At 41.2% G+C, this 19,265-nt stretch overlaps 1 protein-coding gene across 2 annotated transcripts in view; it reads left to right on the forward strand.

The window, feature by feature from the left end:
• LOC139471471 (ADAMTS-like protein 4) overlaps positions 1-19,265 on the forward strand; it is a 257,840-nt gene that overhangs the window by 58,787 nt on the left and 179,788 nt on the right. The gene's annotated exons all lie outside the window — the stretch shown is intronic.

The raw sequence follows: 19,265 nt of genomic DNA on the forward strand, positions 1-19,265 counted from the left end.
AAGCTGTTTACACCGACGAAAGAAACATCTAATGTTTATCGTGCCGCCCGCTCGTCTACTTTTAACCAGCAATGTCTGTTACTTTCTCGCGAATGTATTTTCCGTGATGTTTGTCACAATGATGGAAATAAATACTGACCTAATTTGTAAAATGTTAGTAAAGTTACGATGGAACCTTTGATTGATAATACGTTTACGTTTTCTTCTCATATCACCTGTTCTTAAATCTGAATAGGCAAAGTTACAGCTGTTTTAAGAGGTATCCTGTGTGCGAGGTGGGTGCTGGTTATGTGTTTGGATGCTCCTTTGTTCCTGGTTGTTGCATACTTGTGTTCATTACCTGCGTAATTATTCTCTTTAGTGGGTATTTTGTGTTTTTTTTATAATTTATACATTTGTCATTGTTAGTTTACAACTATATTCAAGTGTGCGGGGTAGCCTTGCTCCAAGGCTGTATTAAGAGATAAGTCTATGGATATGTAGTAACTTTCTCCTCCTAATAGGCAAGTCTAGATGTGTGGACTCTAAGGACTCCAGTCTCTTATAGGGACAGCTTGTTCTTATTATTTACATAATCTACAAATTATGATTTAAACTAACAATTATTGCTTTAGAGACTAGTTTGGGGATGAGAGGGTTTTGTCATAGTCATTGTTATATGATATTGCAAGTTACCCATACCCTAAAAGCGATTCATGAAGCCCAACATATTTATCATTTATCAGTACTGTTTAATAACTATATGCAAGGGTGTGGGGATGAGAGGGCTTTGTCAGAGTCGTGGGTTTATCATATGGCACATTACCCATCCCCCTAAAAGCAATTCCTAAAACCCAACACATTTCCAAATATTTAGCAGCCAAAGATGCCCACATGTCTCGTTCTGTTTCCTTCTGAAAGCAGACGTTATGTTACAACGGCTCCAACACTCTAAAGGCAACACCCAACAGTTCGTGCATGTGAGTGGATCCCTACTGACACCCATGGCCAGCCAGTCTCATTCAGACTCAGCAGTCTCCTTCTGTCTTTTACTCTTTACAGTCGCAACAGTCATTGCTTGTCCCTCATCACTGCCAGTGTGATTTACGTCTCTTTAGTGCAATAGTATCCACTGCCATTTAACACTCCATCAAATCAGCCTAATTTCCGCTTTGACCTCTAATGGTCACGAAATCCGCTCCTTTTCTCCTCTTCGAAGAAGAAAGGCGAGAATAAAGCTGGGACTGTATCCTATAATTAGGTAATTACGGTACAGATTTGTCATTCAACAGTACAATAGCTTCCGGGAGCTGGGGAAATCTAGAAGGCAGAGTATTAGGGTAGAATGACCGTGGAACGCGATGGAAGGGTGTTGAGCATGCAGAGGGGATGTTCAGGCATAAAAGAACTCAATGTTTGTAAACTCAAGAGCACAGATTGTAAGGGTTTTTGCTGGTCATAGGGTTACATTGGGTTGTAAACCATCTCAGCAGGCACTGAAAGCTATCGGAGACATAGTTAGACTCGCCCTTAGGTCTCATCGGACGCTCTGGAGAGGTGGATTTCTCAACCAGGTGGTTTTGGGTGTGGGGCGTCAGATGTGCATACTGTACGCAATTATAGGGGAAAACATTCTGGACGGTTAACAATGACGTTAAATGGTTGTTAAGAAAGATAAGCAACTGAAACTAGTATTAGTCTTATTTTTTTTAGCAAGTGTAACTGTGTTGTTCGACAGGCCTCCACAAATTGACTATTCATGCATCGGAGTATTTGGACAGAGACCCGTGAAGATCCGGGGTAGAATAGGTCTTAAGCAACCCATGCTTTCCGTAAAAGGCGACTATGCTGTCGTAAGAGGGGACAAACGGGATCGGGTGGTCAGGCTCGCTGACTTGGTTGGCGCATGTCATCGTATCACTATTGCGTGGATCGATGCTAATGATGTCAATCACAGGACTGTCTGGTCCAGACTAGATTATTTTACAGACCGCCGTTGTATAGCTGAAATAGTGCTAAGTAAACAACAAACAAATTTGCACCAAACGTGATGAAGTAGAATGAGTTGACATTTGTAAAAAACAGTTTTGTCCCAGGTTGTATTAAACATGCGTTAAAATCGTGCACGTAGGGTTAAAAGAGTTTGGTCTTTGTGGGATGTATATTTTGCTGAATGTGAACATATTCATAAACACACCATCTGTGTGTCCTCTGGGCATCCAAGAAACCTATGGTCGTGGGTTCGAGTCCCTGTTCACCCCGATTCAGGTTTGTCAGCACCATACAGTTTCGTGAGTTTCACCAAAGTAGTAAACGTTTAAGACCTCCACCACTTCGGGCTTTCCTCCCACATCAACTAACACGCCGTGATATAACTGGAATACTGTTCAAAGCGGCCTTAAACCCAACTCACTGACCCTCGTACTTAAGGAAATACAGGTAGTGGCGTTTCCGGCAGAGAGAAACATACCTTATTGTGGACGTACTGATGTAAAAGTTTCATACATGTATAGAAATGTTGTTGGCGAATACTTGACAGTTGTAATTTTACCACGCAGCAACCATACAACCATGGATCATTGCAACCCTAAAACAGCATTACAACACCCATGCATCGTTACAACATCATTACAACAACCATATATCATCACAATGGCAACAACAACCAACAGCATTTCAACTACCGTACAGCATTATAACAATATAAAATCCATACAAGCAAACAACATTACAACAACCATAACACAACCGTACCTTAACCACACCACCATGCGACAACCACGCAACCACCTTACCCCCAGCAAACTGATGCAGCGGTTGAACATTACATCCACAACATGCTGCGTGTGAAACGGGGTTCATCTTTAGGATAGCATATGGTGTTGTAAATGTTGTCAGTAGACGAGCAAGTGATGGTAATATTGCTGTTTGATCATTCGATTTGTACACGATATCCAGAATACAAATGTACATATAACGAATGACATTCCGATCAGTCTGGAAATAATTGCATTGGCAGCAAACTGTAGACAGTTAAACGGACACGTGCCTGTTTATGACGGAATGGCCATTTTGTGTGTGATTGTTCATTGTGTTGACCGATGTAAACCCCACAATGTTTTAAAATTATGTTTGTCTCACAGTTTAAATGTGTACTAAAACTCCCCCTGCAGTTCTAAAACTCTCTCTCTGAGAGCATAAACGTAGAGTTATCGCCACTTCCTTCCTTCCGCCTGCATTGTGGCTGCACGTGTTGTACTGCACACACGTGGTGCACACACATGGTGCACACACTGCACTACAATGCACGGCCTGTCTGCGCACCAGGCAGGTCGGTTGAGCTGTGTAAATATGGCGTCCATGTGTTGATGCTCGCGACCACAATACATATGTCAGACCAACGAAAATGAATTGAATTTCAGTTATATCACGGCGTTGTGTGGTAGGAAAGCGGGAGGATGCAGGTCTCAGACGATTATCACTTTGGTTACAACACACGAATGTATGGTGCTGACGAACCTAGAAACATAATCAGGGCGAACACTTGAATTCAAACCCCCAACATTCTGGCAACATTGTAATTGGTACGATTGGTCGTGGAACTGTTACCATTGCACAAGTCCAGTGCAGAATCTATACGACACAAGTCCAGTGCAGACTCTATACGACACAAGTCCAGTGCAGAATCTATACGAAACAAGTCAAGTGCAGAATGTATACGACACAAGTCCAGTGCAAAATCTATACGACACAGGTCCAGTGCAGAATCTATACGACACAGTCCAGTGCAAAATCTATACGACACAAGTCCAGTGCAGAATCTATACGAAACAAGTCCAGTGCAGAATATATACGACACAAGTCTAGTGCAGACTCTATACGACACAAGTCCAGTGCAGAATCTATACGAAACAAGTCCAGTGCAGACTCTATACAACACAAGTCTAGTGCAGATTATATACAACAAAAGTCTAGTGCAGAATCTACACGACACAAGTCCAGTGCAGATTATATACAACACAAGTCCAGTGCAGATTATATACAACACAAGTCTAGTGCAGAATCGATACGACACAGTCAAGTGCAGACTCTATACAACACAAGTCCAGTGCAGATTATATACAACACAGGTCCAATGCAGAATCTATACGACACAAGTCCCAGTGCAGAATCTATACGACACAGTCCAGTGCAGATTATATACAACACAAGTCCAGTGCAGATTCTATACGACACAGTCCAGTGCAGAATCTATACGACACAAGTCCAGTGCAGAATGTATACGACACAGTTCAGTGCAGAATCTATACGACACAGTCCAGTGCAGAATCTATACGACACAGTCCAGTGCAGAATCTATACGACACAAGTCCCAGTGCAGAATCTATACGACACATGTCGTGTGCAGATTATATACAACACAGGTCCAGTGCAGAATATTATATTACATCCATGTTTTGATATTATTTCGCCTGAAACTCTTGAGCCAATAAGCTGAAAAGTTTCGCGGATGAGACCATTTATTTGTCACAACGGCAAAGCGGCAGTCACATGGAAAAGGATATTTTGGTGATTATCAATGGGTTTTTTTCAAATCATTTGAAAATTGATGCGTCATTACTCGTCACGCTGAAGACCCGGATTCGATTCCCCACATGGCTACAATATGTGTGAAGCCAATTTCTTTATATTGGTTGATATTTGCTAAAAGTGGCATAAAACTATATTCACTCACCCACTTACTCTCCTGGATCCATGCGTGTGTATTATTTCAACTGGCTGTCCATCCGGGCAACTCAATCCCGATCACTCTAACCGGAAACAGAGTAGCATCGAGTTTATCGGTAGCGCTCACGCCCTGTGTTTATTATTCCATATTATCATATTTGGGTCAGAGGTCAAATTAAGTGTCGCAGCTTATTGGAACACGCATGGCACAAATAAACAGGGCCCCTGTGTAAATAAACGGGGAAACATGATACGGGGTTTCCGCACACGTATTTGTTATTACTCCAGATTGTTTCCTCTGCTTCATATTGACTGATTGCTCTAACAGTGTATACTCTCCGTGACGGAGCAGGGCGTTCAGTCCTGGGTTTTCAATGTTCTCTGTAACAATTCCTGCCCGGTAATTACACGGTAGTATAGCATGTTATACGAATAACACGTATATCCTCTGAGGAACCACCATTTAATTCGGTGCAATGGCGTCCATCATGTACGATCCCGTAGCGTTGAAAAGTAACTTACGTCATTCCCTTACAGGCGTCTAAATTGTGGTTTGGGTAACGAATATTCCTGTTTTCGTACAGCAACCCTATTGATGACCTACCCAGCGTTTTCACCTGGCTGTCTTTGTGTGTCATCCTACCCCGACGGCGTTGATCGAGTCAGATGTCAACTGCCTGCCAGATTCTACCCACAGATGTCCTGAAGGTTGTAATCAGCAACACACCGGACCTATTACGTCGTCTTGACCAGATAAACGAGTGGTTGATAGCATGAGCAACAACCCATGACTCGATGCAAATATTATATTAGTCGCCGATTCATGTCATAGTTCTATTTATTCCCTGATACAGAGGCTATGTTTAGTCTGTGCCATAATAATATATTTGATTATCATGAAGCATGCAGAATGGTGATATTCCTTCTCTATGGTATGGTAGGATAGCATTTCATGACAAAAACCCGTAAACCTCGGTTATAGTGACAGTTTCACGTGAGTTCAAATTAAACGGACTCTGGTGCACACACTAGGACTATCAGTCTCGTTGTATGTGATACTAATTCGTAGGTCAACGGGTACTCAACTCTCCAATTCAAAAAAAGGTAAATTTACGACATAACGAGATTCGCTGGACGTTGTCAACTCGAGCGCGTTGCACTGCAAACAGGTGTGTTTTAATCACGACTTCAAAGGAGTGGCTGTAGTAAAACCAGCACCTTGCCTATCCAAGCCGACACCTCACGCTCACGGGGATTCTTTCTGTCACAATTAACCAGCCATACGCTAAATCCTGTTCCCTGAGATATTTGCTATTTTAGTTCATGTTTGCCTTTCGAATTATTTGTGTCACCTTGCCCGCTGATTTCACATATAGCAGAGAAGGTTAAAGGCGTTATTGCAAGAAATATACTGAACAACAAAAGTTCCTGTGACATTGAATAAGATTTAATGCAAAGTTATGTTTTTTACCAAGTCTGAAACAATTTCGGTTTGCAACAGATAAAAGACTCCTGTAAGTGTTCAAATGGTTTAATTTGCCATATTGACTTAAGAAAATGCGTGATTTCATAAAAAGAACCATGAACATGTCAAAATGGCAATTTACAAATCAATAGCGTGTCCACCTCTGGTTGCGATGCAAGCAACACATCTTCGTCTCACGGAATGGACCAGGCGCCGCACAAAGTCCTGTGGGATATCTGTCCATATCTGCTGGAGCATGTTTCGAAGTTCCTGGAGTGTCTGTGGAACACGTGGTTGACGTCGAAGGCGCCGATCCATCTCATCTCACATGTGCTCGATTGGTGAGAGATCAGGGGAGCGAGCCGACCAGGGAATGACATTCACGTTGTTTTATTGAAGAGAATCCTGAACAAGTCGAGCAATATGAGGCCGGGCGTTGTCATGTTGAAAGGTAATGCCTGGGTCATGGCGACGCAAAAACGGTAGAACAACAGGGCCGATGATCTCGTTGCGGTGGCGCTGTCCATTGAGATTTCCCTCTACCACTATCAAACGGGTCCTCTGTCTTGCTGTAATCCCACCCCATACCATAACGCTGCCGCCCCCGAACCGATCCTCTCCCATGACACAATGATTGACGTAACGTTCACCTCGACGTCGGTACACTCGAATCCGTCCATCGCTGTGGCTGAGGTGAAAACGAGACTCGTCAGTGAATAGAACATGGCCGTCCAGCGTAGACGCTGTCTGCACCACTGTAGACGTGCTTGACGGTGGTTTCCTGTCAAAATGGGACGTCTGGCGGATCTTCTGGCGACAATCCCTGCACATCTGAGGCAACCACGGACGGTGTGTAAAGATAGGGATGCTTCTTGCAGTCACCGTTGCTGGCTGGATTCAATTTCGTAGGTGTGTTGTTCGAATCCAGTTGTCTTGTCGATTATTGGTTACGCGTGGCCTGCAACTACAATGATGGTCTCTGACTGCATTCGTCTGTTGCCAACGTTGCCATAAACACCAAATGGTGTTTCTGTGGACGTAACATTGTCTCGCAACATCACGATGACTCTACCCTGCTTCAAGCATACCAATGGCTCGCAAACGCTCATTTTCGGACGGGCGTGGTATTTCGTAATGTTAAACAATTGCGTAATTTTGTTGTTTTTCTGAGTGGTTGTTGTCAGCACGATGCTAAACAATGCATATGGAATCCCGTTAACGCACATGTTTTTATACCCATTCTTGGGTAGTGAAATGCATGGGGCTTGCATAAAAGTCAACTTTTGAATGGAATGCATGCTTTTCTGTAGCAGTTGCGTTTTTGTGACTTGATTCCATACATGTACTACAATATTGAAAACCAAACTTTACTTGTTTGAAAAATACATTAAAATATTGGTGTCACAGGAACTTTTGTTGTTGAGTATAAGTTTTATGTTTTTCATTTCAAATTGTGAAGAAAATGTTTCAAATCTTCAGTTTACTAATTTAACTCCTGTTTTCACATACAGTTAGTGTCTCAATGTGGCTTCTAACTGTTTTATGTAAATTTGTAAAGGGACCTTCTAGCGCCTCACAGTCAGTTTGGCAAGGTTGTACACTGCCCATGGAGCTGAGAGTGAAAATCAGGTGCACATTGATCCAGTGACCGGGGACATACTGAAGCGCTTCGAGCATGTTTTAGAGCGTAGATCAGGCGCATTATAAACATGCATGTTATTATTAAATCTCACTATATGAAGTGAATCATCACATGTATCAAACATGCTTCGAGTAGATCATTGTCAGGGGTAGAACTAATCTGAAAACAGCTTCATGTCTACAATCGGGACAACGTTGTGATATTTCATAACTCTTGAACTCAAGCAGCGAGACCACTCTCAACTTTCATCATGCTTGACATTATATTACTCAAACAACGAGTTTGGATTTCCTTGCTTAGCATGTAAGCGAAAACTGTTAACATTTGGAAAACACATTCACAAGGGTATTGATTAAATATCTATGCCATCTCTGATTAAGTAGATAAAACGCCCTGGTGTGGTATGAACCTATTTGTGTGTTCGCCACTACGTTGTAGAAACATTCCCACCCATAAACAACAGGGAGCCGTTATACAGAGCAACTTATACATGACAGCCACTCTCTGCGGACACCGCACGTAAGAGATAGGCGCCATATGCCATCTACCGCTTTACGTGGGACCGTATCAAATTAAACATTAATTTCAAAAATAAAACTCAATTATTATTTTAATTTGGGCTATGTCCATTTACATATAGAACGTAGAAGTTATCATTTGGCGTCGCCAAAGTGAAACACCGAAATCGTGAACTGAGACCTTTGACTCAGCCCTTGTATTTATTGCTTGGCGCATGGCTTTGGCCATCAAGGAAGTGGGGAGAAAGGTTGGGTCAGTGACAGCTGAATAAACGGCAGTGAAACATTATATCTACTCAGACATAGGAGTGACACAGATCGAGTTCCATTGGAACCGTGTATGGTATTATCACCACCACCTGTAGCCTCTGACAAGCCTTGGCGCAGTAATTTGTGGCAGAAGGAACAAAGGTTACACGTTTCACCGGCATATGACCACTGCGATTTGCTCATGTTTTGGGGCACAGAGGCAAGTGGATCGGGTGGTCTGGCTCGGTGACTTTGTTGACGGCGCATCATCGTGCCTCGGCGGCGTTGTTCGTTGTTGGCAACATCAATCACTAGATTGTTTTGTCCAACGTTTGAGCGCAACCTTTAAACAACAAACAAACAGATGCTGAGGCTACTACGAATGCTGCTACTACAACCACTTATACTACACACCACCTTCTAGTTCCCTCTAATCATTTCTTGGTTGGCATTTATCATATTGTTTACCGTATTTCCGCACGATCAGTATCTGAAAAAAGAATCCAAGGCCATCTCAAGCTGGTGCTATGCCCCAGGGCCAAAACAGTCAATGTTCTTGGCGTCTAGAAGGTACTCTGGTTATAACTTAGATGGTTCTAAACCGCCGTAACACGGAACCCCATGTAATCCGACCCCCGTCGTCAACCACGCCCGCCTGATGAATGGCGTTGGACATGAGATCTAGGAGTGACTTTCCACTACACAGAATCTTATCTAGACCACCATTGTGGAATTTACAGAAAGGCAACAGACGATTTCTAACATCGTCCTTGTGACGTATACAATATTGACATATAGTTTTGGTTCCTCGACTACTGGGGTCTACAGTAGGCTTATACATGACATTTCGAAAAATTCCGTAACTAATTTCCTGCTGTTTATCACAAGACACCTGGCACTTCGATCGTATATAGATTCGGCCCCGACGACTCCGAGTCAATTGTGTCTATACTAGTAGCTCCACTGTTTTCACTACAGGTATAAAATGGCTACCGGTTATTACGTTACGACAGGTGCTCGCCAGCCTCCCCCAGATGAACCCATCTAACCAAGTGTCCCTCACCGAGTCTGTCTGCAGCAGCAGCCCCTGGCCGACATACAGACACACATGGATGAAATACGGCCGAATATATGTTGGTGTATCTATTACTTGTACAATGTGAAGATGAACACTCCCGTATCGATTTCATCTTGAAACAGGGTTAAGTCGGGTTGGCGTGCATGGAGTTGTGGAAGACGGTGGCAGGGTGATGTTGGAGATGAAGTACAGGTTTATGATTACGTATACATACCATGTACCGTTCCCATACCCTGAGCCTGGGATCTTGCCATGTACAACACTGTGGGGTTTACGTTACGTTACGTGATGGAGTTGTACGGACAGAAACTATATGTCTTATACTATCGATACCCGTTGTCTCGAAATCGTAGGGACCGAAACTACATGCAATATACTGTCGATACCCGTTGTCTCGAAATCGTAGGGACCGAAACTATATGCAATATACTGTCGAAACACGTTGTCTCGAAATCGTAGGAGTCGAACGATATACCATACACGGTAGATACCCGTTGTCTCGAAGTCGTAGGGACTAAAACTATATGCAATATACTTTAGATACCCGTTGTCTGTAAATCGTTGGAGCGGGTACGAAAGGTCATAATTATAACATAGATTTGTAAGGTGTCTTCCGATAAACTATAAACACATTGACGGGTGTATAGGCATCTGTTCGAAATATCATGAAGTCGACTGCAGACACCATTGACTCGGAGTCGTCGGGGCGGAATCTTTATTCTATCGACGTGCCAGATGTCTTGTGACAAGCAGAAGGAAATATAAGTTAGGGAGTTTTTCACACCTGTAGTTTCCAAGTCGTAGGAACCGAATAGACACGTCAGTGTTGTATACTTTACAGGGCGCGATGTTTCCTATCTGTATATTGCGGCTGCTTCCAAGAGATGACGGGACGACTGTTATCACTGAAATTGTTGCTGAGACAGGGACTTATATTAACTTAACTTTACTGTATGATCATTTTATCATAATCATAAATTTTGCTCAATATTTCAGTCATGGAGTATATATTGGATTAATCGATTTGCATGCAATGATTACATTCATACCGACATCAAATTTTATCTTTCATTTTTTCAGATATATTTTATTTCATTTAGTAAGAAAGGCACTTAATAACCTCATAATGTATGTTTAGTTTTACTCCCTGTTCTATGGGCAAACCTAGATGTCATGAACCACTTGACAATCTAGATAATTAAATTCCAGAAATAGACAGCACCTACAAAATATCGACCACTGCTTGGCGTGTCTTTTGCCATTTCCCTATTTTTACACAAAGAGTTTTTATTTTTCGAACTATGGCGCCCCGAGTTGCCGCATATAACAACAAAGGCGGGATAAACGGATATTATGGCCGTACCTCCCTGGACGGTGTTTCTTCACGGAGGAAAGACGGCGACATCCCGAGACGTATCTTCCTGTGCCACGACGACTTCAGCAATACATGGTGTTTTGTCTGACTGATAAATGAACGGCCGAGAGGTGACTGGGTAAACCGTCTTGATAGCTGAACTAAGTGTGGCTTAAGCTAGGTGTTTTGATTAATCGACCTCAGCACACGTACTTCCCCACGTGTTCGTCACGGCGTTTCTAGTTAGTCTCTCGCGTCCACGTTTTATATTCATATTAACATGTGAAATAAGTTTAAGCGGCTGCTGTTGTTTTAGTAAATGTACTCAATAATTTAAGATTTAGGTCTAAAGTAATTGGGCAACCAGGCATGGACGGCTATAAACAATGCGGATTGTGTGCGCTATATGGAGGGCTGGGAATAGTTTTTACACGTGTATCTCGTTGCGCCAAACACCCGGTCCAGAATCATCACGTTCTTGTACATGTTGTATGCGAATAGTATTGTTATCGTTGTGATACTGCTTCTGTAAATTGCTAAAACTATATTACGCTATTATTATTGTGTTCGCAGTCAAAGAGATATTCAAATAGATTTCCGTTAAATTGATAATTGCCATTTTCTGCCATAATGTTCACGAACTAGAAGTGGAAAACTTGAATCCGTTCCACTAACTGATAGTATTTCATTTATCATATTAATGCATGGGAGTTATTCTAATTGTAAGGAGTTATTCTGATTGTAAGGAGTTATTCTGATTGTAAGGAGTCATTCTGATTGTAAGGAGTTATTCTGATTGTAAGGAGTTATTCTAATTGTAAGGAGTTATACTGATTGTTAGGAGTTATTCTAATTGTAAGGAGTTATTCTAATTGTAAGGAGTTATACTGATTGTTAGGAGTTATACTAATTGTAAGGAGTTATTCTGATTGTAAGGAGTTATTCTAATTGTAAGGAGTTATACTAATTGTAAGGAGTTATTCTAATTGTAAGGAGTTATACTGATTGTTAGGAGTTATACTAATTGTAAGGAGTTATTCTGATTGTAAGGAGTTATTCTAATTGTAAGGAGTTATTTTAATTGTAAGGTGTTATACTGATTGTTAGGAGTTATACTAATTGTAAGGAGTTATTCTGATTGTAAGGAGTTATTCTAATTGTAAGGAGTTATTCTAATTGTAAGGAGTTATACTATTTGAAAGGAGTTATTCTGATTGTAAGGAGTCATTCTAATTGTATGGAGTTACACTGATTGTAAGGAGTTATACTGATTGTTAGGAGTTATTCTAATTGTAAGGAGTTATACTAATTGTAAGGAGTTATTCTGATTGTTAGGAGTTATACTTATTGTAAAGATTTATACTGATTGTTAGGAGTTATTCTAATTGTAAGGAGTTATACTGATTGTTAGGAGTTATTCTAATTGTAAGGAGTTATTCTGATTGTTAGGAGTTATTCTGATTGTAAGGCGTTATATTGACTGAAACGTTAATGGTACATGGTTGAATTGTACATATTTTGCCTTCAGCACTTATTTGACTAGTGTCCTGATTAAATACAAGAATGCCTCCAATGTAATTTTTATGAACATAAAGTTAGTGAAAATTGCCTTGTGTGGGTTTGTAAATGCAAATAAGTAATTCTTTCAAATGTATGTGGGGAATGTATTGTTCCCCAGCTGGGCTGAAACAACACTCTCGGTCTGGCGACACGTGGTCAGATGTAGGCATAGGAAAATAAAGCGAAGTATATTTTAACTATGGCCAGCTGTACCGTATTCAGGTCTTGTTGTATATAGGAACTGGACATCAGGCCCTGATACTGAACAATAGCCCTGACCTCGTTCACTGACCACTGGCTATTGTTTTCAGAATTTACACCCCAGGGATTTCACCCAAGCTGTTTTCATTTGCGAACCAGGGCGACCCCTAAACGGTTTTTCTGCATCCGAGGTTAATTGAATTTCTTTAGTTTGTCGTGAATTGAGGATAAAACCACAAAACATGTTTTGTCAAAAGTTAGTGAGCATATTTGATGTAGTTTGTCATATAAATAGGATATCGTTGGCTTTATGATCCATTTTATTGAAGCTATTTCCGCTTTTGTCATTGGCTTGTGCGCGAATATTTGCGTATAATTTGGGTTCATGAGCTCAGTGTAGTTTCATACGTATTTACCATGGGAAATTAATTTTCAAAGCTGTTTTTGTATTCGCATTCTTTGAAGATGAAGTCGTGCGACTTTTGCGGGAACATAAGGTATGTCTTCTTTATATTTTATGCAAATACTGACGTGAAGGTTTTATTTCAAGTGACTTGGACAATAACATGGAGCGTGGGAAATTTAGAGCTGCCGTTTGTTATATATACGGAATATACAAATCAAGACACACAGCCAGATGTGTTTCTACATGGCAAAACGGTAATATTGTCGACGCCACCATAAAAGTTGAGTACATTTGACATTACACGTGCACAAGGTCGTGCCGGGAGGGCAGGACAGACTTACTCTTTTCAAAAACACCTGGTGTCATAACTCATATTCGGGTCATCCATTCACATAATGTTCACCACTATTTTACCTTTCACGCCCAATGGAATCTGTGTAGGCGGATGGTCAAGACCGGTTATTAGCTGCAGTTGACGTTCAGGTGCACAAAGCCGTTCTCTTTCCCACGCGGAGCCAAGTCATATGCCGCGTTTCTTTCACGTATAAAACGCTTATATCTTCCATATGCAAATCATAGATAAAACATGCAGTATTGTGTTTATTTTCGTGTGTGACCAGAATCTCACACAAAAACAACATTGTGTATCTATCACGTGTAACAAGTCATTTAACATTCATACCTAACACTTTACAGAGCAACCCTGACATCCCACCACTCGATAGACTCCATGTGTTTACTGACCCGTGAAGATTCCGGGGTAGAATAGGTCTTCAGCAACCCAAGGTGACTATGCTTGTCGTAAAAGGCGACTAACGGGATCGGGTGGTCAGGCTCGCTGACTTGGTTGATGCATGCCATCGATCCAAATTGCGTGGATCGATGCTCATGACATTAATCACTGGATTGTCTGGTCCAGACTCGATTATTTACAGACCGCCGTCATATAGCTGGAATATTGCTGAGTGCGGCGTCAAACATCAAACCAGCCAACCATGTGTTTACTATGCTCGTGATCAGCTTTGTTGTCGACTTTATAAGCTACCATGAAACCTCCCTGACTCTATGTCATCGGGATCGAGGGAAATATATAGAACTATCGACATTTCGAGACAACCGGAGTGTCACCATTAAGCTTAGTACAGATAGAATGTTGTCAGTAATTTTACTTTCTGAATTATTGATGTCCTCTCATATCATTGGAAGTTGTGTATTTTTATCCTTTTGGAAAATTGCACGATGAGGGAGATATATATTACTTAACATGCTTACCAGATTTCCTCTTTCCGCATTTGTGACCGCCATACATAACTACAACAAGCTCACACAGCATGTTAGCCCGACGTGAGAGAAATGACGATCTTATGCACATTTCGACATTTCGAGACAACCGGAGTGTCACTATTAAGCATAGTATAGATAGGATGTTGTCAGTAAATAAAGTTGCATCACCTTAAAACTAAAATGAACACAATACTGCATGTATAAATCGAGTTGATGGACAGCCTTGGTTTAAGCTAATTGTACAGACATTGTTCAACATTCTTTGCTCCAACTCCTTGCAGATCCGCGCACGTATCTCATTAAGGCGAAACACGAAATCGCGTTAGGCAGAATTCACGTCGAGATATCATTAATGCACAATAAAAGTAGAACGAATTTAACTAACAGTGGATTAACAAGGAACAGACACAAACACATGCGAGATAACACCCCGTGATTCAACACGCCACTCCCCCCGCCCCCAGCATCTACACTACGGAATGAACCATGTGCACTGCATACGTGCATAAATCACGGTACACTGTCGCCAGAACGAAACGTGCACGACTTTCTGTCTCAGTTCAGATATTTACAATTTCGTGGTTCATTTTCAACGATCTAATTACATATAATTATAACATATCGCGTAATCGTCACGAACAGCAATATTGACCCATAATGCAGAGTCATTAAATGGTTTTTAGTTTAGATTTATGGGTTAAATAGTTGTAAATATGATATATTAATTTTACATTCTGAATTATTCATGTGATGATACAATGGAAGTTGTGTATTTTCATCCTTTTGGAACAGTGCACGGCGTGAGAGATATATGTAGTTTAACATCCTTACCAGGTTTCCCTTTTCAACATTTATGACCACGATACATAACTAGAACAGCTCAAACTGCATGTTTGCTCGAAGTGACAGAAGTGACGATCTCATGCATTGCACTACCAGTCAGCCTCGTCGCTATATGGCTGAAATAGTCCCGATGCCACGTTAAATTTTATTTTCAAAATTTTAAATATTATATTTTAACTCTTTACCAGTCAGCATGGTGTGTTTTACGGAGCATTCTACGTTTCTTAGTTGTGGGTTTGAATCCCGGAATATACCCGAGTATTATCCCTGGTTCCTCTGCGCCATGGATATACCCAGCGTGGCAAACGACCATACGGCAATAGGCTGAAACTGACACAACCTTGCGTAACTGTAATACGGCACCCCAAATGACCCAATCATCAATAAGGGGCACGGGTGGCCCTGTCGTCTAAGGCGCCGCGATTCGCTGTGCAGAGTTGAGTCCCTTGGGCACGCCAGAAACCTATGATTGTGGGTTCGAATCCCGGTTCGCCCAGATTATGTTTCTAGGTTTGTCAGCACCATTCCCGTGCTCGTGGGTTTCACTGAAGTGGTAAACGTCTGAGACCGACATCACTTTAGGCTTTCCCGAAAACCGGGCGGTGTAAAACCCAACTCACTCACTCACCCAATCATCAATACATATTATTATCCACAGTATCCTGCTGAAGACACTATATTTTTTCCTCGCCCCTGCAGAACGTCTACGGAATAGGGGATATCGTGATTACTCTATAGTATAATGCATACTAAACTGATGATGCTACTGTAGTTGAGTTTTACTACGACTATTATTACCTACTTTCTACAAGCAGGTTTCAACCTGTATATATCATTGAAGTTCACATCATAATGGGTCAATAGCTGGTAATTATTGTGATAAATTAAAACCAGGAAATTGAAAATATAAACAGACACGACATATTTTATCATAAGTGACTTTTGTCATTACCACAAGACCATATGACCATGTGACTAGTGTCCTGGTCTAATGCCGGCTGCAACGTTCAGGCAGAGACCATATATAGTCTCTGTAACGACGGCCAGTCTTTGTGGTTAAACTTTCACGTAATCATTATATAAATGGGCCCATAGTAAATTCCTCAATGAGGAAGCAATGAAACAAATCTGGGCACGCGTATTGCACTATTTAAAAGAAGTTAAAGAAATCCCGATTTTTTTCATATGATTATAGTTTACCTGAAATAGCCAGTTCTTTTGAGTAGTCCACATGAATCATAGTAAATCAGATCTTAACGTCCCACGTCTACAGCTGAAGGGCCGTCTTTGTGAGGTCCTAATAGAACTGTGCCAAACCATATTGTTTTGTAACTTGAGACATGCGGATAAGAAGCCTATAAAACACAGCACCTGTCATACACTGAACAAATAGGTGCCAGACATAGATGATGAGATTACTACAACGCCTTGTTTATATGTAATTGTGAATCTAAAGCCGACTAGAGTTAATGTTGCACATATTGCATAATTGTGTAAATGGTTGTATGGTATGCTGAGTAATATTTGTTATTTTAAAGTATTTAATTATTTGATGATTGATCACATATATATCATAGACACATTACAATACAAAGAAACAGTGTAAAATACGTTATTTTATCATATTTGTTTGTTGTTTAACGCCGCACTCAGCAATATTCCAGCTATATGACGGCGGTCTGCAAAACAGTGAGTCTGAAACAGACAATCCAGTGATTGATAGCATGAGCATCGATGCACTTAATTGGGATACGATGACATGCATCAAGCAAGTAAGCGAGCCGATTACGTTAGTCGTCCCTTACGACAAGCATTGTCGCCTTTTACGGCAAGCATGTGTTGCTAAAGACCTATTCTGGCCCGGATCTTCACGGGTCGTTTTATCATTGACATGTTTCTAGTTTATACTTAATAAAATCGTCTAAACCCTTTCCATATTCATCAGAAATCCTCGTCAAAAGCAGAGTCGATTGTACGATTCCGACTAAATGTGAGATGGCAAAAAAGGCGAAGACCAAGTGATTCACCTTGCAGTAGTCACGTCACGCTTTTTCTACATTTTGACCTCCACGCCCCCGCAGGTGCTTTCTGTATTTGCTTGAAGTCTTTTTGAGACTTTGCACCTATTCAAAAGTACTTATCCCGATTATCCCGTACAGGAGTAAAGCACAGTACCGTAGCTTCTCAGTCGAGCTGTTCAAGCTTTCACAGCGAAGATACAGTATCGGCCAACAGGTGGAATGTCAATGTCTGTTTACACACTATGGGGATCGGATTGGTGGAGGCCACAGCAGCTTTGTTTTTACGTCTCCGCCTTGAATATACTATCCCAGGAGTGCACGAGAATTCCCCCTAATCCAGTATTTTTTGTCGTGTGTAAAATGTGCAAGCACGCATTCTGAAGGGCTTAAGAATTACAAGGGTGTGAAGGAATGAAATACCACACGTAGCAGGTACACGGTAGATTATGTGCAACGTGGCTCAGAATGCATGATATGTGGTTATCATATACCTGGCATTAAAAAGGCATCGCTACAGTGCATGTTATACAAGTAGGTGCTTGTTGCAATGTCAGCGGTGCAATAAGTGTAGGGTAAGTTCTTTACTATAGGAAAGGTTGTATAATATACGGTAGCGTTTCAGTATCTAAAGACCTGCTGTTTTGAGGTCGTGTTTTGCCATATTTATTACAGTGTTTATAGATTTCAGTTTAACAAAGACTTTAAGTGGTACAGTTTTTGTATAGAGACTACTTTATTACAGACTTGCTATATCTTACAGTATACATTTACGTATTGGTCATGTATAGTATAGCCAAAGGGAACGAATTAAAGTGTTTAAAGTGCAGGTAGGTCTGTAGATACAAACAACCTAACCCGTTCCATAACCACTGTACTATTCCGACTTTATTGTGGGCCTGTGGGTAATTACCATGACATATTAATGATGCCTGGTGTTCGATAAAAGGTGAACTAAGCATTCTGGCACATGTCACAAACACATACAAAGGCAAGCCAATCGTTCTTCTAAAAAAACACGGGAATTTAACATGTGGTACGAAGTCGTCGTATGACTCTCTTTGAAGTTTTCGTAGAAAGAAATTGTACCTCATATATTAGATATAAACACCAAAAGCACGGGATGTGCAGGAATATGCTCGACATCAAGGGAAAGTTGACTATTGGAAAGTTGAAGTCATCCCTCTTGTCATACAGCCTTGTGGAGAGTTTTTCGTCACTCTGAATCTTTATGCATAGATCTCATAAGGCTGAACATGTCGCAATGTTATATTGAATGAGGTCAACAATTTGGATATTCGTTCATTCGCTGCTTGAGTTCCGTTTGAGAACTGTCAATGCTAGCCAGTCATTGTCTGTGGCGTAGACAGATGTAGCCTATATTGGTCCAGTCAGGCAAGCATGCAATACTTATGCAGTGCGCTATCAGATTTATGGCAAGCTTACTTTAAGTGGTTGTTAAATCACACACATCATGCGCATCTGGATTCAAATAGCTCACAAACCACTCGAATATATATTCACCGAGTTCAAGAAAAGTTCACACACCTTTCCTACTCGACATGAAACTAATCCCTTCTGCCTTTATCGCACATTAGGCTTTTCTGAAATAGAAACTACATGGTAGTCTTGTGAAAATCCAATAGCTCCCGAAGGTCCTCGGGGCGAACTCTGCATCTCTGATGTAGAGATTATATTATGCAACGTCATGGAGAAATATTTGCTATGGTCAGGATAAGGTTTAACAATGTAACTAAATGCTATACATCTTACATGTGGGATGAGTCATACTTTATGAGAAATCTTGGCGTAATGTCCGTGTGTCCATCCGTCCGTCCGTCTACTCGTCCGTATGCAGTCCGTGTCCACTATCGTGGATGCTACACCATGCCGGCTAGACTAACATCTAGTCTCTGAAATGAACATATTTTACAGAAAAA

This window comes from Haliotis cracherodii, unplaced genomic scaffold (genome assembly GCF_022045235.1).
Source record: "Haliotis cracherodii isolate W230 unplaced genomic scaffold, xgHalCrac1.p SCAF_1, whole genome shotgun sequence".
Classification (NCBI taxonomy): Eukaryota; Metazoa; Mollusca; class Gastropoda; order Lepetellida; family Haliotidae; genus Haliotis; species Haliotis cracherodii.